The sequence below is a fragment of the Coptis chinensis genome, chromosome 2 (assembly GCF_015680905.1).
Source record: "Coptis chinensis isolate HL-2020 chromosome 2, ASM1568090v1, whole genome shotgun sequence".
Classification (NCBI taxonomy): Eukaryota; Viridiplantae; Streptophyta; class Magnoliopsida; order Ranunculales; family Ranunculaceae; genus Coptis; species Coptis chinensis.
Genome location: NC_141457.1, coordinates 63,645,104 through 63,667,841, shown reverse-complemented (window position 1 = coordinate 63,667,841; position 22,738 = coordinate 63,645,104). Strand labels below are relative to the sequence as shown.

Below are 22,738 nucleotides of genomic sequence, written 5' to 3'. Positions count from 1 at the left end.
CGGGACGGACATGCTTTTTGGCGTTCCCATATCTGAGAGAGAAATATGGGATAACCATAAGCGGTCTGGAGATCCATGAGCCTGACCAGAACGCTCTGGTTTATAGCAATAGGTACACCCTACCAAATCATGGGGTGATCATCTGTGAGGGGCAGCTGAGGGCGTCCATGACTATATCGTTCTCCAAGCTGGTTTGTGAGTTCCTGAACCGCTGTGGCAAAGCGCCTGTTCAGTTTGTGGGTAACACGTGGCGATTGTTCAAGGTTTTTGACCTATTGAACGCCAGCGGTGAGTACCGAATCGAGGTCGCTGATGTTATCGAGCACTACCTCGTAAAGCGATCTAGGTCGCTGAACTTTAGCTTGCAAACTCGAGCTACGCTGTCGAGCGTTCTAGATGGTAAGAGTAACTAGTCGTGGGACAAACGACCGCTGCTCCTTGTAGGAAGCTACTGTGCTAACGGGTTTAGTGTGGATAGTAAAATATGCGACTTCACTGGTGGGTACCAGTGCGTTATCTGATGATATCAAATTTGCTTTGGTTGAACTTATACTAAAACTGTTGTCTTGTTGCCTATGCAAATATTCACTTGAAAAGGGGGTCGAGCCGATAGGTGATCGAGAAGTTTGCTAGGCTGGCGCGAGCTGAGAAACACAAGCAAAGCTACCGGAAGTTGCTCATTTCTTTAAAGAGCGCGGGGGACTCGCAATTAGGGAGAAGAGGCAAGTGCAAAAGGCCAGAGCTCGGAAGAAAGTGAGCGGGAAGACGTCAAAGAAACCTGTAATGGAGAGGCATAGGAGTGACCTGGTTACGAGGGAAGACAGGCATCGAGGTCGTGCCGGGGTGAAGCGACCCGCTGGAAGTACTGGGGCCTCTGGGTCTGGAGCGGGGAGGGGCCGAGAGGACGCTCCGTTCGATGTGGAGGACGTTCTCTTCGAAGTCCCGGAGTCTTGATCGGCAAAGGTTGTGAGGGTGGCTGAGAGCGCCCTGGGTGGTGAAGTGCGAACTGGGGGAAGGGCGGTTCGCAACTCGAGGGCAAGACCGATGCCCGACTTCAGCGTCCTAGGTGAGGACGGCCCAGAGGTCGCTCAACCCAAGGTTGTTGGAGATCCATCTGGCAAGATGAAGGGAAAGGTTGGTTCGAGAGAGACTGGTAAAGGGCACTCCAGTACTGGAAAAGACGAGCTGGAGCGCAACCTGATGTACATAGATGAGGTGACTGGGAAGAAGCGCTATGTGAGGAGGTCGGACTGCAGCTACAAGTCCGCACTCCATAGCCGCTTTGTTCTTTGGAGGGATGACCCCGACGGTGATAGGAAGGACTTAGATGACAAGGAGCTGGAGTCGAATCTGAGGGGGATAGATAAGGCGACGTGTTTGGTAAGTCACCTTCGCGCTCTACTTGACTGTGTTATCGCGTTACATGCTGTTGTTTGATAATAATATATTATGTTATGTTATGTTAGTTGTTGATTGATCGCCGGGTACGAAATTTGAAGACGGCCGCGCAGATCGCTGACCTGGAGAAGGCGGAGGTTGAGTCGCTGAGGGACGAAGCCGTCGAATCCGAAATGCGGCAACAGCCGAGAAAGCGTAACCTGGATCTTGGCCGAGGCCCCAACTCACTACCCTGACTCTGGAGAGGACCTCTGCAATGAATGAGTCGATCGGGCTGAAGCATGAGGTGGAGGCGTTGAGGGGCCAGCTAGTTGTGGCGAACACCTATGCTGAACGATGCAAGACTTCCACCCTGCAGGCGAAAGAGGCCTATCTCACCATCCGTACTGAGGTGGAGGAACTGGAGAAAAAGCTGGACGACCTGCAAGAGGAGCGGAAATGCCGAACCGGAGAACTCGGCGAATCGCTGAAGAAGTCGGCACCGTTTCTCGCGATCGTGCCTTCTCCCCTTACTGGTGTGGTGAGTGAGTAGCTTCAGGGGTCTGGCGAGCTTAACGTGGCTACTGTTGAGGCAGTTGTGGCGTCTTCTGGTGATCCGAACTCTTCCTCTGTGTTGAATGTCGCTCTTGGAGAGGATCTTGATGATATTGTCTAGGAAGTTTTGTTGTTTGTGTTTGTAATGGGCCTCGCCGTAAAACAATAGAGTTGGTTTCTGGGTTGACTGGGCGCTCGTGTTTACGCTTTTCCATTGACTATGATAACTAGTGACTAAGCGTCTTTGGATTTTCTCGAGTATTCTCGCAAGCATGGTTAGTCTGCGGAATCAAGGCCCCCCGCCGTCGCCGTCGCTTCTTTTATGAATGTGAATCTTGTTGCCTTTGCTTTCTACACTTAGTCTTGTGTATGATAAGAATGTTTGCATTTGTCAGCATATGCATGCTGTCGCGATCTAAACGGTGCAGGTCACTCGTCTCTATGAGGACGCCGTATGCGTTCAGATTCGAGGCGGCCCGAAGCTATAGTGCGTCGCGGGCGATGTCGGAATGTGGGCGGTCGGGAGATATGAAATGATGGCTGCCAGGTTGACTAGCGTTTGGTGTCTCGATGCCATAATGGTGTGCCTTGGGAAGAGACGTTTCGTGGGTATAAATATGACTGGTCTTGGGAGAGCAACGGCATTTGCTCTTCTTGTTCTTCCTGCTGTGGCTGGTTCTCTTCCCTCTTGCTTTTGTTTCGCGTTCCTTTGTCGTCTGCTCAGGTACGTTTCTCTTTTCTTCTTTTTAGATCATGAATGTAAAGGTTACTGGCCGCTCTAACCAGCTTTCTTTTGTTTTCTGTGTTCAGCTTCGCTTATGGCTCGGTGCTTTTTGTACGTCAGGAGAGAAGGGAGTGTAAGGGAGAGTTACCCTCTGCTCATGGAGGAGATGGAGTTCCATCCTCATGTGCATGGGGACCGTGGCAAAAGGAAAGTTGTAGCTTCTGGGGGCAAGAAGAGCAAGCGATCCAAGGGATCAGGTCGCTCGACTGGCGGCATTGTGTTTAGGTCACCGCAGCGAGCGGAAGGCTGCCATCGGGCTGCTGATGGAAGTGACGACCTGGGGCAAGGTCGTCACGTCGCTAGTGAGAGTTCGCTCTCTCGTGTCGGGGACGTGGGGAGCGAATTCTACTATGTGGGGAGAACGGGGAAGAAGCGTGCTGTAAAACGTTCTGATTGCAGCTTCCACTCGGCACCCATAGCGACTAGTCTGCTGAAGGGGATCGTGTTAGATGGGGAGAAAGCTGAAGTTGAGGATGAAGATATGGAGACGCTATTGGGGACCATGGATATGGCTAGTTGTTTGGTGAGTGTTTATCTATCAGCTTTGCCGCTTTGTTTCTTAAGTGATTCTGATTATGATTTTGTCCTTGTAGTTTCTGGCTGGGTATGATAAGTCAAGAACGCCAGGCAACATGCCGATATCGACGCCAACTCCCCGAAGTCGAAGCTGGGATGCTATGAGCTGCCTGGGGGCTGACAAAGAGGAAGTTGGAGGCGATGACGCGAAATCACCGTCTTTATTCTCGATGAGAACGCTAAACTGGTCGCTGCAATGGCTGAGCTGCAAATGGAAGTAGCGGAAGTCACTGAGTACGCTAAGCGATGTCAGGGGGTTGCTCGCAAAGCTCAAAGTGCATATACCACGACCTGTAGCGAGTATGCCAAGCTGGACGAGAAGTATTGTCAGCTAAAAAAGGCAGACGGGGCTCAAGGGATGGGTATGCGCGTTGTTTTGCGGGTTGCGAGGCACGTTCTTTCGACCAGCATTGCTCCTCAGGACAAGCATGTGGTCGCGGCTCCTTGATGGTGATTTCTCTTCTTTGGCTTGGTAAAAAACTTGGTTCATCTTGTCGTGATTATGTCTGTTCCTTGCCCCTACGAGGGTTAAACATTAAAGCTGTGTTTTCAGGCTTGCCTGAGCAGTTCGCCTTTGTTGATACAGAGAACTGGTGTCCACGAAAGTGGCAGTTCGTTAATTGTTCTCCTTTTGTTCACCGGTCCGATCTGGATTTTCTGGGTAAACCCAGCAGATCGGTGGGTTAGAACTGATTATCTGAAACTGGTCGTGTAGCTTCATGGTAAATGTATGCTTAATGTTATCTTTTGCTTGACTGCTTGTAGCTATTACTCTGTTTATTGGGCTTGTTTCTGAGATGTGCTCTCGTAAAGCGTTATGTTTGTGTAGTATTGCTTCGGAAGAGCGATCTGGGAGATGTAAGTGTCCGATTAGTTTAGACTTAGGGGGTTCATGACCCTACAAACTTCTGAGGGCATGTTGCTCATTGGGAGCGTTCTCGCGGAGCTGATCCTAGGAGTATAGGTCCTCAACTAGCGAGACTCGGAGAGACTAGGAGCCTGTAAGCTCCTGAGAGCGTTCTGTTCGCTTGAGAGCGTGTGTAGCCCCTGAGGGCGTGCTGCTCCTGAGAGCGTTCTCGCGGAGTTGATCCTAGGAGTATAGGTCCTCAACTAGCGAGACTCGGAGAGGCTATGAGCCTGTAAGCTCCTGAGAGCGTTCTGCTCGCTTGAGAGCGTGTGTAGCCCCTGAGGGCGTGCTGCTCCTGAGAGCGTTCTCGCTGAGTGGATCCTAGGAGTATAGGTCCTCAACTAGCGAGGCTCGGAGAGGCAATGAGCCTGTAAGCTCCTGAGAGCGTTATGCTCGCTTGAGAGCGTATGTAGCCCCTGAGGGCGTGCTGCTCCTGAGAGCGTTCTCGCTGAGTTGATCCTAGGAGTATAGGTCCTCAACTAGCGAGACTCGGAGAGGCAATGAGCCTGTAAGCTCTCCCGAGGCGTTTTGCTCGCTTTGAGAGGCGTATGTAGCCCCCGAGGGTGTCTTGCCCCGAGAGCGTTCTCGCTGAGTGGATCCTAGGAGTATAGGTCCTCAACTAGCGAGACTCGGAGAGGCAATGAGCCCCTGTAATCTCCCCGAGCATTCGCCGCCGCTTGAGAGCGTATGTAGCCCCTGAGGGCGTGCTGCTCCTGAGAGTGTTCTCGCTAAGTTGATCCTAGGAGTATAGGTCCTCAACTAGCGAGACTCGGAGAGACAATGAGCCTGTAAGCCCCCGAGCGCTCGTTCGCTTGAGAGAAGGATGTAGTAGCCCCGAGGGCGTCTTTGCCTCGAGAGCATTCTCGCCGAAGTTGATCCTAGGAGTATAAGTCCTCAACTAGCGAGACTTCGGAGAGGCAATGAGCCCCGTAAGCCCCCGAGAGCCGCTCGCCGCTTGAGAGCGTATGTAGCCCCTTGAGGGCGCGGCCGCCCCTGAGCGTTTCGTTGAGTTGATCCTAGGAGTATAGGTCCTCAACTAGCGAGACTCGGAGAGGCAATGAGCCTGTAATCTCCTGAGAGTGTTCTGCTCGCTTGAGGGCGTGCTGCTCCTGAGAGCGTTCTCGCTGAGTTGATCCTAGGAGTATAGGTCCTCAACTAGCGAGACTCGGAGAGGCAATGAGCCTGTAAGCTCCTGAGAGCGTTCTGCTCGCTTGAGAGCGTATGTAGCCCCTGAGGGCGTGCTGCTCCTGAGAGCATTCTCGCTGAGTTAATCCTAGGAGTATAGGTCCTCAACTAGCGAGACTCGGAGAGGCAATGAGCCTGTAAGCTCCTGAGAGCGTTCTGCTCGCTTGAGAGCGTATGCACTGATGGTGCTCGCGGTGCGAGTGGCGTGGCTTGGAGATGCGAGTAAATACCGTAGATTATAATAACAATCTTGAGTATCTTACACTTGAATTTGTAGCAAATGGAAACCTAAATTACAAAACATTATGAAACTAATGGTAAAACTTCTTTAACAAGTACGTGTTCCAAGGCCGTGGCAATGACTTCCCCTCTTGGGTTTTAATCCAGTACGCTCCATTGCCAACGGCGCGTTCCACTATGTAGGGGCCTTCCCACGTTGGTGCTAGTTTAGAATCATCTTGAGTTTTTTTCAAGACTAGATCTCCAGGTTGAAAAGATCGAGGATGTACTCGTTTGTTGTAAGACCGCTTTAGGATCTGTTGGTATGATGCTACTCTGATAGCTGCTAGGTCGCGTCGCTCTTCCAGCAGATCAACCTTTCGAGCTAGTACTGAGTCATTATGACCTGTTTCAACAAGTTCAGATCGAGTTGTCATGATTGTCAGCTCGGTGGGGATGACAGCTTCTGTGCCATAACATAAGGAGAATGGTGATTCGCCTATGCTGGAACGAGCTGTGGTACGGTGATCCCATAGTATGTTCTCGAGCTGGTTTGGCCATTGGATCTTGTTCTTTTCGATCTTTTTCTTCAAGTTTTCTAAAATGGCTTTATTGCTGGCCTCCGCCTGTCCATTGCTTTGAGCGTACTGGGGAGTGGAGAATGCATGAACGATCTTCCACTTGGCTAGGAACTCTCTCGATCGTTTTGCCCTTTGGGAACCGTTGTCCATCACTAGCGTGTGTGGTAAGCCAAATCGGTGATGATATGAGTCCAAATAAAATTCGACATGTGACTCTTTTGGCGGTGCCCAACGAATCGCTTCAACCCACTTAGTGAAGTAACTGCGGGCAGCCAAGACAAAGCGGAAGCCGGTGCTCTTCTGAGGGATGAATGGTCCCATAATGTCCATGCCCCACATGTGGAATGGCCAAGGGCTCGCGATGTTGATCAGTTCGCGGGCTGGCTGAATGATGTTGTGCCCAAATGTTTGACATTTGACATACTTGAGGACATACGTTTTGGCATCGATCTGCATACGGGGCCAGAAGTATCCTTGGGAGATCGCTTTATGGGCCAATGAGCGACCTCCAACATGGTTTCCACACTCTCCTTCATGAATCTCAGCGAAAATTAACCGACCTTGCTCTGGACTGATGCATCTCAAATGAGGTCCCCCAGCAGATTTGCGAAACAACCGGTCATTAACCAAACAATAGCTACGTGCCTGGTGCGGAATCTTCCTGGCCCTGGCACGCTCATCTGGGAGTTTACCGTGCTGGATGTATTGTATGATAGGCTGCATCCATGTTTGACTCATCTGATCTCCAGAGAGTGGGCATAGGTCACTGATTGCTAAGATATGGTCCGCTTGGTAAGTTGGTCGGTCGACCACTTCAATGGTCAGTTGTCTAGGGGCACAGTTCGGTGTCTGAGTGGCTAGGTACGCTAAGCTATCTGCGTGACGGTTCTCGTCACGCAAAAAAATGGGTATAATCAGAAGCTGGCTGAAAGAAGAAGGAAGTAAATCATTAACAACTTGAAGGTATTTGGAAAGGTTACCTTCATTGGTAGTGTACTCTTTTTTGATCCGGCTTAACAACGGGGTTATGAAGTCACTAAAGATTTGGAGCTCCTTTACACCGAGTTGGATTGCCGCACGTAACCCCATTATCAATGCCTCGTACTCCGCTTCGTTATTGGAGGTTGCGAAGTCTATGCGAACTGCCTTTTCAATCATAGCTCCCTCGGGGGATACTAAAACGATTCCGATACCGCTGCCGCCTGGGTTACTAGAACCATCGACATAGAGGGACCAAACTGTTTTTATGTTTGCTTTTGCGGGTGCGACCTCTGCTTCTGACTCCTAATTGGGGTCATCAACTGGAAAATCTGCTAGGAAATCTGCGACGACCTGGCCCTTCTGCGACGTGCGGGGGACGAAGTCCATGTGGTGCTCACCCAGCTCTTCGGCCCATATCGCCATCCTAGTAGTCTTATTCTCTTTTTGAAGGATCCGCTTCAATGGAAGGTTGCTAAGTACTTTGATTGGATGAGCTTGGAAGTAAGGTCTGAATTTTCTTGCCGAGTAAAATAAAGTAAGCACTGCTCGTTCAACGTGAGAATAATTCTTCTCGGCTGGAGTGAGCGTCTTACTTGTGAAGTAGATCGGCTTTTCTGAATTGTTTTCCTCTTTGAAGAGAACCGAACTGATGGCGAAGTCTGATACTGCCAGATAGAGCCCCAGTGTTTCTCCATCTGTTGGTTTGGCTAAGACGGGAGGCGTTGTGAGGTATTCCTTGAGAGTGGAGAATGCTTGGTGACATTGATCGTTCCATGAGAACTGCTCGCCTTTTCTTAGGATCTGTAGGAACGGTCGGCACTTGTCTGACGCTCTTGATACGAATCGGTTGAGTGTAGCGACCATGCCTGACAGTTTTTGTATCTGTTTCTTTGTTTGACGGTCGGGCATGTCTAAGAACGCCCGAATTTGGTCTCGATTTGCTTCGATACCTCATTTGTGAGACCTGATACCCTAAGAATTTTCCGGAGGACGCTCCAAAGAGGCATTTCGTGGTATAGCTTCATTCGGTTAAGTAATCTGCGCAGAGCGCTTGCTCGGGTGAGTGAGGTGGTCACCGCTTTTTGCTTTTGGCGACGACCATGTCGTCTATGTAGACCTCCATGGTGTCGCCTAACATGTCTTGGAACATGTCAGTTACCAGTCGTTGATAAGTCGCTCCGGCGTTCTTGAGTCCGAACGAGAGAACGTTGTAGCAATAAACTCCTTGCTCAGTGATGAATAAGGTCTTCCTCGATCTTCCGGCCGAAAGTGGTATTTGGTTGTACCCACTGTATGCATCCATGAATAATAACAGCTCGTGCCCACAAGTCTGATCGACTAGTCGGTCGATTCTAGGTAGTGGGAAGCTGTCTTTAGGTGTTTCTTGGTTGACGTTGGTGAAGTCGACGCACAGGCAGACTGTACCATTCTTCTTCGGAACTACCACGATGTTTGCTACCCAATTTGATAATGTCGACCTTCCGATGAAACCGACTTGTTTTGAGTTTGTCGACCTCGTCGTTCCGCTTTTGAAAACGTAATGACAATCTTCTAGGCGTTGTCGAACCGGGTTTGGCACCGTGGTTGACGTTTAACCTATGGCATGCAACGCTTAGGATCTATACTAGGTACATCGATATACCACTGCCGAAACACATCTTTATTCATGGACAAAAAGTTTACAAGATGGGCTTTAAGTGTGGGGTCGAGGTTAGCCCCGACATAGACGAGTTTAGGGTCGTCTTCTGTTCCCAGATTCACTTGCTGCCTTTCTTCGGTCGATGCTGGGCCTTGTGCCGTTTGAGTGCTCTCTGGAGGATCGCACTTTGTAGATGTTGTGCTGGTCTGGTGAGTAGCTGTAGTAGCTGTAGGAGCTGGAGCGTCTTCTGTGGTTACGACAACATAGTCAGAAGTGACTTCTGTGGCCGTGACAACAAAAGCTGGGATGGTTTTTTGCAAAAAGATCGGGCCGTGTATATGAAATTTGGCGAGGCGATCTCTACTGGGGCGACCTCAAGGATTTGTGATGCTGGGATAACTGCTGCCTTAGTAGAGGTCAAGATCTGGGCTGGTGAGAGGAAGTTCTTGTTGGAGCCCCCAACGTTCTGCTTTGGTGCGGTGGTTCTGACCTCGGCCACTAAGTTTTTTGCCACTGTATAGCTGGTAGGCTCGTTTCTGATGCTGATGGGAGATTCGGTGGTCTTGTTCGCTGCGATGATCTGGTTACACTGATAGGCCTCGAGCTGGTTGCTCCGAAGCTCCATCATTCCTCTGGGGCCAGGAAAACGGATCACCTTATGCAATGTGGAAGGCATTGCCTGCATTTGATGGATCCATCGTCGTCCTAAAATAGCATTGTAGGACGACTTGGTATCGAGGACGCTAAAACACGTGTTGAAGCTGACCTTGTCTTCTCGGGAGCCCACTGAGACTGGGAGTATGATGTCTCCCATTGGGTCGGCCCTGGAGCCATTGAATCCAAAGAGGGGTGCGATCGGGTCTATGAAAATCGATTTTGGCAGGTTCATCTCTTGGATCGTATGGTAGAACAAAATATCGCAGGAGCTGCCAGGATCTATCAAAACTCGCTTGAGGGTCCAGTCACTGATTTTGACGTGGACCACGAGTCGTCGTCGTTGTCGCGAGCGGAGGCAAACCTTGTTGAGGTCGGCCTCGAGAAGGTGATATCTCCCCGACTGCGCCCCGAATCAGCGGGGCGGGTGCCCTGCGAAGAAAAGTTGTAAACTTCATGAAGGGCGCCAACACGCCTTCTCTTTTCTCGAGATGTGGAAACAGAATCATCCTGAAGTGTGATCATGTGAATGGTTCTGTCGTATTCCCGACCTGTTGATGGTTGGCGACTATCTTGACGAGAGCGGTCTCTAGGACGTCCTCTGCTGTGAGGGCGACCTTGGGACCTCTGATCGCTACGTCGAGGGGGGGATTTGCTTTGTACTCTGCGGGCCATGAGCTTGTGGCGCAGGTCGCCGTCGGGTATGTTGGTGTATTGCTTGATGTGTCCGGCTTCTATGAGATCCTGCAAGTAATGCTTGAGCCCCCAGCACACATCGGTCTCATGGTACCTAGCTCGGTGGAAAGCGCGAAAGAGGGGTCGGGGTCGATGACCGCGGTTGTCTGATCTCAGGTCGGTAGTAGGCAGCTCGTTTGATCTTCTCTAGTATGTAACTAGGAGATCTAGTGAGTACGGCGAATTCTCGGTCATTGCTCGCTTTGAGTTTGGAGGGCTGCCCTTGTTGTTGGGGTCGTTTTTTAGAGGATGATGATACCTCGTAAACTTCTCCTTCTTCTACTTCTTCTTCATCTCAATTCTGATTTTTCAAACCTTCTTGTAACTTGATGTACCTATCGACCCAAGCGTATAGCTCGGCCAACGTTTCTGGCTGTTCTTCGGAGGCGACCGGTCACGGTATGATGTTCATGGGTGCGCGCAAGTTTGCCAGGAAAGCCACCACCGCGAGCGAATGACTCTTTGAGGCCACTCTCCATGTCTAACAGTTCGGTTTTGAACCGACTTAAGAAGGAGCGGAAGGTTTCCTCCTTGCCGAGTGTAAGTTGAAAGAGTGAATTGAGATCGCCCTTCTTACGTCTGTTATGATAGGTATTGGCTTATGACAAAGTCGGTGAGCTGTTCGAAGTTCTTTATCGAGTCGGCCTCGAGAGAGAAAAACCAGTCGAGTGGGCCATCTTTTAGACTAGCGGGAAATAGTCTGCAATGAAGGTGATCGAACTCTGGTGCACTGTAGAGTGCTAGACTTTGAACATACCGAGCTATATGCTGGCCTGGGCATGTACGGCCATCGTACATTGGGAACCGTGGTTGGACGAAATCTGGAGGAGAAATCTTGCGGAGTAGCTCAGCAGCAAATGGAGATGCGCGGTAGGTTTTCAGCATCTTTTGCACTATCAGGGTGGAGTCTTTCTTTACCGCATTTTTGTCGAGCCTTTGGCTCAGCTCGTTGATCTGTTGGCTGACGTTGATGACGTCGTCCTCAGCGGTGGCACCTAGTGGGTTCTGTGTATCTACTTGTGCTCGTAGTGTGACATTTTCCTGCCTGAGCTGAGCTATTTGCTCGTTTACTATGCCTAATTGTCCTGCTAGCATGTGGAGTTGAGCTTCGAAGCTTGCCATGCTTCGTGGGCTTGAGAGTTTTAGTTACTGATTTGTTTGGAAGTGGTTTGGTTTCTCAAGTAATCGAGACCACAGACGGCGCCAATGTAAAGGTGTGATTTAGCTTTCACTTACAAACAGTCGGTGGGAGACTGGAATAGGTTTTTGGATGGACCGAGTTCGTCTTGAAAGCGAACTGCCTACGTATCTTACTCTGGGTTCTTGTGGGGAAAGTAGAATCAGGTATGGCGTAGTTCATTGGAGAGGTATTTATAGATCTTGAGAGTGTATCCTTGCCCACCACGTGTAAAGGATATCCCAAACGAGGGGTGGAGATCAGGGTAACATGTGAGAACGGCCCTCATAGGTCGGCTGTAATGATGTGGAGTGTTAGTCCAGATAAGTAGCTTTGCGTCGTGACCGATGGTGGCGACGCCAAGATATGTGCAAGTACACCTTTAGTCATGATTGCTTCCGGAAGGGTATCCGAAGTCACTTTCTAGCGTAGTTCAGCGTGATCTGCGCGACATTGTTAGTATCGTTCTATTAGCTCATGGGTGTGACCTGGATCCACAGGTCGATGTGTCATTTCCACCATGTTGTGCACCTGCTGGATAGAGAATATCACTCCCCTACAGGTGCTATGCAGAAAAAGCTGGCTAGTACTAGTGTTGGAAATAAGGCTGGATAAACGCCCACCAGGATAAGGATAAACCACCAAGATAAGGATAACCACCAGGTATTAGGATGAATGTAGTACTCTATCCTATCTGATATTAGATGAGTATAGGACTCTATCTTATCCAATATTGAAGAGGTGGGAGAGCTCTATAAATAGACCCCCACCCCTCACATATTGATCATCCCAACAAAGAAAAGCTCTCTCTCCTTTAATGGTGGCCTCCAACATTTTCTAAAGAAGAAGCTAGTAATTTGTGGAGATTCCATAGGTGGTAACCTCCCTAGCCATTGTCGGTTCTTGGTTCGTGAACAAAGGTTGCTTCCCGTTCGTGGTTGGAACTTGACTCCAGCTAAGTTGAGAAGAAGATGATCTTGAGTGTGCCAAGAACATCATCTTCTCCTGTAGATCAAAGCTTGGAACTTCAAATTGAAAGCTGTGACCAAGGTACGATCTTCTGTTTCCGCTGCGCTATTTTATACATGTGATATAGTGTAATTATACATATCGTAGGAATCATGCATGAGATATCAGTAAAAACCCTACATTGGCATCTTTGCATGCTTTTGTTTGTAGTTTTGATCTTGTGATCTACATTTTTTTTGGAAAACTGTTTTTTTTTTCAAAATCTTTTAATTAATTGTTAAATAATTAGGTTGTTTAAAATTAATTAGAAATTGCTTAATTTTTTTTTGCAAAATAAATTATTTATGGGAAATAATTTGGCTATTTTAGTGGAAATTTTTTTATTCTTCCACGATTAAAAATTGACATTAGGATGTTTATTTTTACCATGCAGTAATTATTTAAATCTGGATTTTTACTATTGCATGTAAATAAAATTGTATGTTTTCTATCAACGGTCATATGAAAACTAAGGCACAATGCCTAAGTCGCATAGACCTAAGACTTGTAGGAAAATTGAACCAGATATTGGGAGACGAGCTTCCAAGAAACACATGACTGCAAAGCAATATAGGAGAGTTTTGCAGCGTACTGTCTTGAAATCTGATAAGATAAAGACAGAGCCACCATCACCAGAATATACACCAAAGAGCCCCAGTCCTATTCAGGATAGGAATGAGGCTCGACCACTTAAATCTCTCTTACATCGATTATGGGACGATGCTGAGGAACCAAATCCATATGATGTGTCATCAGGGTTTATTTTCCCACCTCACAGGGAAACAGAGAAAGTGGCTCGTAATTTTCAAATAGCTGATAGTGACTGTGAGGATGAAGATGACTCCCCTGGGCACCCAGGACGTTTCTATGTTCATGGTTGACTGGCTCTTTTTAGTTCCACATTGTTCTTGAAAGATAGAAAACTCCTTTGTGTAGAAACAATTTTATTAAATGGAAATTTAAGTAGTAGATTTTTTGCATATTCTATGCTATTGATAGTCAAATGCATTGATTTTATTTAATGGCTAGAATCATGCTAGTAGATTATCATGATCATCTCATATGTGAAAATGTGGATTACTTAGATTTATTTTAAGAGATGATTCATATTCGTAGTATCTTATTTTTGGAATTCAAACTTGATAGAATGGCACCATATGGAAAATCCCCGTTTACGATGCTACCTGAAAAGGACTTGTTAAACGATAAGAATTACGAACTTTGGTCTAGGAAAGTTAGGTTAATTCTGGCAGATAGGAAGGTCATTGACGTAATAACTGAGACAGTAGCAGAACCTACCGCCGAAGGAATAACACAAGCTGCTTATACTGCTGCACTTAGGAAGTACAATGAGTATACAAGCAGAGACAATGTTGCCCGAATTGCCATACTTGGCACCATGAGGAATGACTTCATGATACGATATGATGGCCTTGGATCGGCTAAAGAGCTATGGGAAGCAGTAAAGGCGGACCTTGGGGATACGACTACTACACAGTTGAGGAGGCTACAAATGAGCTTTGACAAATTTATCAAGCTGCCCCATACCTCTATGACACAACATTGCACAGTGATGAGGAACATGGTTGCTGAGTTAGCCCAAGCAGGACAGGTCCTGTCAAATGAATAGCAAATTCAAGCTGTCATTAGGTCTTTACCTAAAACTTGGGAACAATTTTGTCTTATTTTAACGCATGACGACAGTATCACAAACTTTGCACAGGTGCAGAGGAAATGTGAGCTTGAGGAACAAAGGCTTCTCAATGAAAAGCCTGTTGTTCAAACTGAAGCAAATGTTGTAACCTCCAAAAGAGGAAGGCTCCTTGGAACAAGAAAAGTGGAAAAGGGAAAGGCAAGGAAAAGGCCAAGCCTGACCCACAACAAAAGAAACCTAGGAAGTCGATAGACATGACTAGTGTTGAATGCTTCCGTTGTCATCAGATGGGACACTATGCTAGGGCATGTCCTTCTCCTGAGGTAAGTTTTACTTTAAATACTGTCAATGTGATAAGTACTATCATGCTGTCTGATTCATCACAATATTGGATTGTAGATTCAAGAGTTTAATGACGGACCACATAAGCCGGGATAGGTCCCTGTTTGAAGATTTCCGGAAACTTCCACAAGGAACTCGGAGAGTCCACATGGGAAACCAAAGTGTAGCTGATGTTTTGGGCACAGGCACTTGTAGGTTGGATTTTGTGAGTGGGAGATCCATCCTTATTGAAGAAGTACTCTTTGTACCCTCAATTAGGAGAAATCTTTTATCAGTTTTGAAATTACTTCAAGAATCCTATGTGTTTAATTTTTCCCAGAACTCGCTTGAGATATCTTTAAATAACAGTTTGATAGGTCATGCTTATTTAATAAATTCTTTTATGACATTACACTTAGCACAAACTAAAGTTTTTATGTCTAAAATGGTTGGTTGCCAATTGTGGCATGCTAGACTAGGACATATTGGACACAGTAGGATAGACCGCTTAGCAAGGGGAGGGTTGTTAGGTAACTTAACCTCTGTTAAAATGGAAACCTGTGAAAGTTGTCTTGCTGGAAAAGCCACCAAGAAACCTTTTGGGAAAGCCTAAAGGGCAACTTATCCTTTACAACTTATTCACTCTGACATCTGTGGACCAATGAATGTAACAGCAAGGCATGGGGCTTTGTATTTCATTACCTTCACAGATGATTATACACGTTATGGGACCGTGTACTTGATGTCTCACAAATTAGACGCCTTGGACTGTTTTAAAAAGTACAAGAACCCTGTTGAGAATCAACTTGATAGGACAATAAAGGCCTTAAGAACTGACCGCGGACGTGAGTATCTTTCTGATGAGTTTAAGGAACTCTGTGAAAATAAGGGTATAGCTAGACAGCTAACTATTCCTTATACCCCTCAGCAGAATGGTGTCTCTGAGAGAAGGAATAGAACCCTGCTAGAAATGGTTAGATTTATGATGGCTCAGGCTAACTTGCCCATCTCATTTTGGGGTGATGCATTGTTAATGGCTGCGCACATACTTAACCTAGTTCCTTCAAAATCCATTGACAAAACACCCTATGAACTATGGACTGGGACAACCCGTTTTGAACTACCTTAAACCATGGGGGTGTGCAGCCTTTGTCACTTCTCAAAATCGAGAATTTGGGAAGTTGAGTGCTCCTGAAAAGAAGTGTCTTTATAAGATACAGTGAGACTTCTAAGGGGTATGTCTTCCTAGCGGAGGATACTCAAGGGCATGTCACAGAAATAGAAGCACGTAACATCAGATTCTTAGAGGATCAATACCCAATGAGGGGTGAGGTTGATAAGGATATACAACTTTACGAAGTTGACAACCTTATAACTGCGGATGAACAAGGCGAAGATGAAACTTTCATCAACCCTGATTCCAGTGACAATGGCATTGGTCAACTGATTGATCAATCCCAACCTAGTAAGAGTATTAGAGGCCATATCCCCAAACGTCGGTTTGAGATTGAAGGGGAGATAAATATGACCAATGCACTTACAGAAATATCTGATGAACCTAAAACGTTCAAGGAGGCTATTTCTGGGGCCAATACAAGTAAGTGGATGGAAGCTATGAAGGAAGAATTGGAGTCGATAAAGAAAAACAAAGTATGGGACTTAGTTGATCTACCTCCAAACAGGAGATCTATTGGGAACAGGTGGATTCTCAAGATCAAGAAAAATGCTGAAGAGAACATAGACAAATTCAAAGCCAGGCTTGTTGCAAAAGATTACACCCAAAAAGAAGGAATAGACTATGAGGACACCTTCTCACCAGTAGTGAGATTTGCCTCCATACGTCTCCTCTTGTCAATGGTTGCCCACTTAGATTTAGAGCTTTACCAGATGGATGTCAAAACTACTTTTCTCAATGGAGAATTGCAAGAGGAAATCTATATGGATCAACCCACTGGTTTTTCAATCAAGGGTCAGGAACACAAAGTGTGTAAACTAAATAGATCCATATGTGGTTTAAAGTAGGCCTCTAGACAGTGGAATCTGAGATTCCATGAAGCTATGCTTCAAGACAAATTTGAAATGGTAAATGAGGACCATTGTGTATATGTCAAGACATCTTAAAATGGTTTTGTGATTCTATCTCTATATGTGGATGACATTTTGTTAGCAGGTAACAAATAAGGCATTGATAAATTCCACTAAGGAGTGGTTGTCATTAAACTTTGAAATGAAGGACATGGGTGAAGCTAGTTATGTCTTAGGAGTTAAAATAACTCGGGATCGGCCCAAACGCTTGTTATCTTTGTCTCAGGAGACATATATCAAGAAGATTTTGGAAAGATTCAACATGACTGATTGCAAGCAAGTGGATCTCCCAGTAAGTCTAGGAGAGTCTTTGAGTTCTAAAATGTCTCCCAAGAATCCTACTGAAACTCAGGCTATGAAAAATGTACCATACTCAAGCGCAGTCGGAAGCCTTATGTATGCAATGTTGTGTACAAGGCCAGACATCTGCTATGCAGTTGGGTTAGTATCAAGGTTCCAAACAAATCTTGGGGTCGCACATTGGAAGGCTGTCAATAAGATAATAAGGTATCTTAAAGGCACCGTGGACTACTCACTTGTCTACCAAGGGAAAGATCTTAAGCTGATTGGGTACTCCGATGCCTACTGGGCTAGAGACCTTGATGAGAGAAAGTCAACTTCAGGATATACCTACATAATGAATGGAGGTGCTATATCCTAGAGCATCAAGAAGCAAACTTACATAGCACTTTTAACTATGGAAGCTGAGTATATTGCATGCTGCTCTGCCACACAGAAGGCTGTGTGGCTTAGACGATTCATCAAACACTTGTCAGTGTTCTCAAAAGCTGCTGAACCAGTTCACATCTGGACTAACAGCATGGCTGCTCTTACATATGCTAAAGATCCAAAGTATCATGGAAGAACCAAGCATATAGAGTTAAAATACCACTACGTACGACAAATGATATTGAAGAAGAAAGTGGTTCTACAACATATATCCACTGATCAGATAGTTGCGGATCCACTGACCAAACATATTCCAAAGGAACTCTTCCTTGCACATGTAAAAATGTTTGGGTTAAAGAGGATGTGATTATGCTAAGAACATTTTGATGGTTTAATGAATAAACGTGCATTCTTTCCAGATCAATTGCATTCTCATTATACTGTTTATCATCTCATATGTATGTCAGTAGAGTTGACTGGTTCACTCACATGAACAGTCACTTCCATTTTAAACAGTGGGAGTTTAGCTTGACAAATCACTAAACCTTATGGGAAGGGTGGACCTATACTAGTGCCGAGTCATGCCCCTTCTTATAATTGGATAAGAAGAAACAGGCTTCATAGAGAAGATTCTGTCTAAACCTACAAACGGTTGTTGCCAAGTGGGAGCAAAGTATCCTTAGAATTGTCATTAGGGATGACAACACTTGCATGGTATGAGTGGACATACAGATATCTATTGTTGAGTAAACAAATTAGATACTCTTGCCATGACATGTTTTCACACAACATGTGTATAGTTGACCACCTGAGAGCAAGAAAATAAATATCCCTAAAAATTCTTGCTATGTGAGCTCTATTGATATGTTTTTTGTTTAAGACATATCAAATGGTACCCTCCTTGAACTTTTGACCTTGTCAAGAAAATAAGAGGACTACTCATAACTTTGGTTTGCTCCCCACAAGCTCTTACTAAAAGGTTTTTGGATGCATACTTGGGAAGTTGGTAGAACTCGGCGACAATAACTGCGTGCAAAGGGTAAAAGAACTAAAGGTTTATCACACAATCACGGGATTCTACCCGCCGGGACAATTGATGATAATTGTGAATCATGTGATACGTTTTTGATTTTATGGTGTGGACTCATAGGGATGAGTGCTATTTGTCAAAGTGATGAAACAAACAGATCTTGGGGTATATACACACTCTCCGGATATGAGGTTTCGGATTCGTCTTCTTTAAGATCACTTTCATGGTAGATCACCGTGGTCGCGTGCTTTTCATTGCGACTTGCTACTTCACAGATATCATGATACATGTGCTAGGGTCACACGAACCATTTGCCGTGTGAGACACATAAATGGCTGAGCATTCTACTTAAATGCTTCTCTTAGAAACCTTCTTCGCCATTGTGGGCGAGTGGGAGATGTTGGAAATAAGGCTGGATAAACGCCCACCAGGATAAGGATAAACCACCAAGATAAGGATAACCACCAGGTATTAGGATGAGTGTAGGACTCTATCCTATCTGATATTAGATGAGTATAGGACTCTATCCTATCTGATATTAGATGAGTATAGGACTCTATCCTATCCAATATTGAGGAGGTGGGAGAGCTCTATAAATAGACCCCCCACCCCTCACATATTGATCATCCCAACAAAGAAAAACTCTCTCTCCTTTAATGGTGACCTCCAACATTTTCTAAAGAAGAAGCTAGTAATTTGTGGAGATTCCATAGGTGGTAACCTCCATAGCCATTGTCGGTTCTTGGTTCGTGAACAAAGGTTGCTTCCCGTTCGTGGTTGGAACTTGACTCTAGCTAAGTTGAGAAGAAGATCTTGAGTGTGCCAAGAACATCATCTTCTCCTGTAGATCAAAGCTTGGAACTTCAAATTGAAAGCTGTGACCAAGATACAATCTTCTGTTACCGCTGCACTATTTTATGCATGTAATATAGTGTAATTATATATATCGTAGGAATCATGCATGAGATATCGGTAAAAACCCTACAACTAGAATATTTATCTAAAACGAATTCTTACCATCTTTGAGTTGGCTGGCCATAATTTGACACTTTAGAGGTCTGTATGCTCCATAATAGCTGCAGTAGTTGCAATTACCATTAGCACTAGCAATCCAATATCGTCCAATGCTCTGCCCATTGATCCATACTTGACCCTTTCCCATACTTCCCATGCCCAAAGCCAACGGTCCATCACCATTAGGTGCACTGAAATAAGACTACAAGTTTAAAGAGAAAAAGAAAAAAGTAAGTTTTAGACGCCAAAAGTGAGTTCCTTTAGGAATGTTAAGTCATAGTACATTTTCTTACCTTATACCATGTAAGTGGGTGCTGCCTTTGCATAACTAATGACCCACGCGTCCATTCCACTGATGCAATCCGACTTGGAGAGATAAGATTGACAGCTTCTCCTTTTAGACCCACATGCACGAACAATAAAGAACAACATAAATTGAAACAACATTGTTGGACGTGCTTTAAGTTCATTGAAGAAAACACTGACCTGATAAGACCATTTCTACCAGGTTAAGTCTCTTCTTCCCTGGTCAACTCCATGCAGCACAACAGGACCCAGGATCCCAGTGTTCCAATCCTCAAAATGTGTCTCGATGTTCTTCAAACAAAGAAAATGATAGCATCAGTACTAATTTAGAATTTCGGCAATTCATATGGTTAAATGACAATGGCAAGTCATTTCAGTATAGTTTAGAACTTTAGATGTAAGAACCACTAACTTAAGCCGCTTCACAGTGGACATTAGCTAGTTTTGTTTGGTTTTTGGATGTTCAAGTGTATTTTATAAAGCATTTTTGTAGGCTTCACAGCCACATTATACTTTAATAGCCAAATTCGAGATTAACCAACATCACCAAACCAAATTCGAATTTCTATTCTCTTAGCCTAACGACATCCAAAACAAAAGACATGCATTTTTATATGCAATCTTCACAACCTTGCACACACGAAATCAGCAACACAACTTTCTCCCTCAATGTGGCATTTCATCAAACAATTATGGTGTTGAAAGCCAAACAGACGACCAATTAAAGCTCAACAAACCCAATTCCCAAGTTCATTACAGAGTTAGTTGCTCCAAGTTGCTGCAAGACAAATGTTAGAAACACTAAAGACAACAAACCCAATTCCCGAGTTCATTACAAAGTTGTTCCGAGTTGCTGCAAGACAAATGTTAGAAACACTAAAGAAGTTGACTTCGTAATTTAAAAGCAAGTTCAAGTTTAATAAATGAACTAGTATAAAGACACCAATACACCATCCTCTTTTTTTTTCGATTTTTTTTTGTCTTTCTTCTTAAACCAAAAATTGGTCATGTTCGGGTGTTCACGATTGGGAATTGAGAAAGAGGCGTGGAGTCAATGTTGTATAAAGGAGGGATGGGGGCTATTTTCGATTTTTAATATTTTGTCAAGTGGAAAATATGTTAAAGAATAAAAATAAGCTTTGCCATGTCATCCATGTCACTAAACAAAGGCTAAAATAATGTTGCCCTAAAATTTTAGGGCAGTTATTGGGGTACGACAAAAACTTATGTTAGTTATGGGATATGGGAGTGTTTTTATGGGTGTGTCCAAGATCACCCAAAATAAATAACTAATCAAATAAAAAACGAGATTCACAAGTTCTTCAAAAATACTTGCCGTGGGTTCGTCAAAATCGTGCTATCATTTTGAGCTAGTGCTCGTCTCTCTCTCTCGATAGGATCGCTACTATCATCTCAAATTCTCTCTCCTTGCCTCCCTCCCTCTCTTTTCGGTTTTCCTTTTGTAGTCTAACAACCTTCTCGACACCTCGCGAATTTAGTAAGAACTAGTTGCTCATTTATTTTTATGGAATCGGAAGCTTTGAGAAAGTAACGTTGTTCTAGACTTCTAGTGTAAATTTGTGAGAATTGGTGTGCTGCATGCCTGCATATCATGCCCAAGAGCTTTAGCATTATTTCATAAAGTTAAGCTATTAAAAAACCAATTCATATTGCCTAACAAACAAAGAGATTTAAAGAACTAATTGGGGTTAATATGAAGAATTATATGAAGAGAACAAATTATAGGTGGGTTCTCAAGATCAAGAGAAATGCTGAAGAGAATATAGACAAATTCAAAGCCAGGCTTGTTGCAAAAGATTACACCCAAAAAGAAGGAATAGACTATGAGGACACCTTCTCACCAGTAGTGAGATTTGCCTCCATACGTCTCCTCTTGTCAATGGTTGCCCACTTAGATTTAGAGCTTTACCGGATGGATGTCAAAACTACTTTTCTCAATGGAGAATTGCAAGAGGAAATCTATATGGATCAACCCAACTGGTTTTTCAATCAAGGGTCGGGGAACACAAAGTGTGTAAACTAAATAGATCCATATATGGTTTAAAACAGGCCTCTAGACAGTGGAATCTGAGATTCCATGAAGCTATCTTCAAGACAAATTTGAAATGGTAAATGAGGACCATTGTGTATATGTCAAGACATCTTAAAATGGTTTTGTGATTCTATCTCTATATGTGGATGACATTTTGTTAGCGGGTAACAAATAAGGCATTGATAAATTCCACTAAGGAGTGGTTGTCATTAAACTTTGAAATGAAGGACATGGGTGAAGCTAGTTATGTCTTAGGAGTTAAAATAACTTCGGGATCGCCCAAACGCTTGTTATCTTTTGTCTCGGGAGACATATATCAAGAAGATTTTGGAAAGATTCAACATGATTGCAAGCAAGTGGATCTCCCCAAGAAGTCTAGGAGAGTCTTTGAGTTCTAAAATGTCTCCCAAGAATCCTTTTGAAACTCGGGCTATGAAAAATGTACCATACTCAAGCCGCAAATGGAAGCCTTATGTATGCAATGTTGTGTACAAGGCCAGACATCTGCTATGCAGTTGGGTTAGTATCAAGGTTCCAAACAAATCTTGGGGTCGCACATTGGAAGGCTGTCAATAAGATAATAAGGTATCTTAAAGGCACCGTGGACTACTCACTTGTCTACCAAGTTAAAGATCTTAAGCTGATTGGGTACTCCGATGCCTACTGGGCTAGAGACCTTGATGAGAGAAAGTCAACTTCAGGATATACCTACATAATGAATGGAGGTGCTATATCCTAGAGCATCAAGAAGCAAACTTCCATAGCACTTTTAACTATGGAAGCTGAGTATATTGCATGCTGCTCTGCCACACAGAAGGCTGTGTGGCTTAGACGATTCATCAAACACTTGTCAGTGTTCTCAAAAGCTGCTGAACCAGTTCACATCTGGACTAACAGCATGGCTGCTCTTACATATGCTAAAGATCCAAAGTATCATGGAAGAACCAAGCATATAGAGTTAAAATACCACTACGTACGACAAATGATATTGAAGAAGAAAGTGGTTCTACAACATATATCCACTGATCAGATAGTTGCGGATCCACTGACCAAACATATTCCAAAGGAACTCTTCCTTGCACATGTAAAAATGTTTGGGTTAAAGAGGATGTGATTATGCTAAGAACATTTTGATGGTTTAATGAATAAACGTGCATTCTTTCCAGATCAATTGCATTCTCATTATACTGTTTATCATCTCATATGTATGTCAGTAGAGTTGACTGGT

General features: G+C 44.8%; 1 pseudogene across 1 annotated transcript in view; it reads right to left on the bottom strand.

The window, feature by feature from the left end:
• LOC147517104 (beta-galactosidase 3-like) overlaps nt 1-22,738 on the bottom strand; it is a 37,344-nt pseudogene that overhangs the window by 2,343 nt on the left and 12,263 nt on the right. The window contains exons 5-6 of the transcript XR_015213061.1: nt 19,445-19,545; nt 19,155-19,353 (exon numbers count right to left, since the gene is read on the bottom strand). The product of XR_015213061.1 is annotated as a beta-galactosidase 3-like (transcript). The remainder of the gene's footprint in view (nt 1-19,154; nt 19,354-19,444; nt 19,546-22,738) is intronic.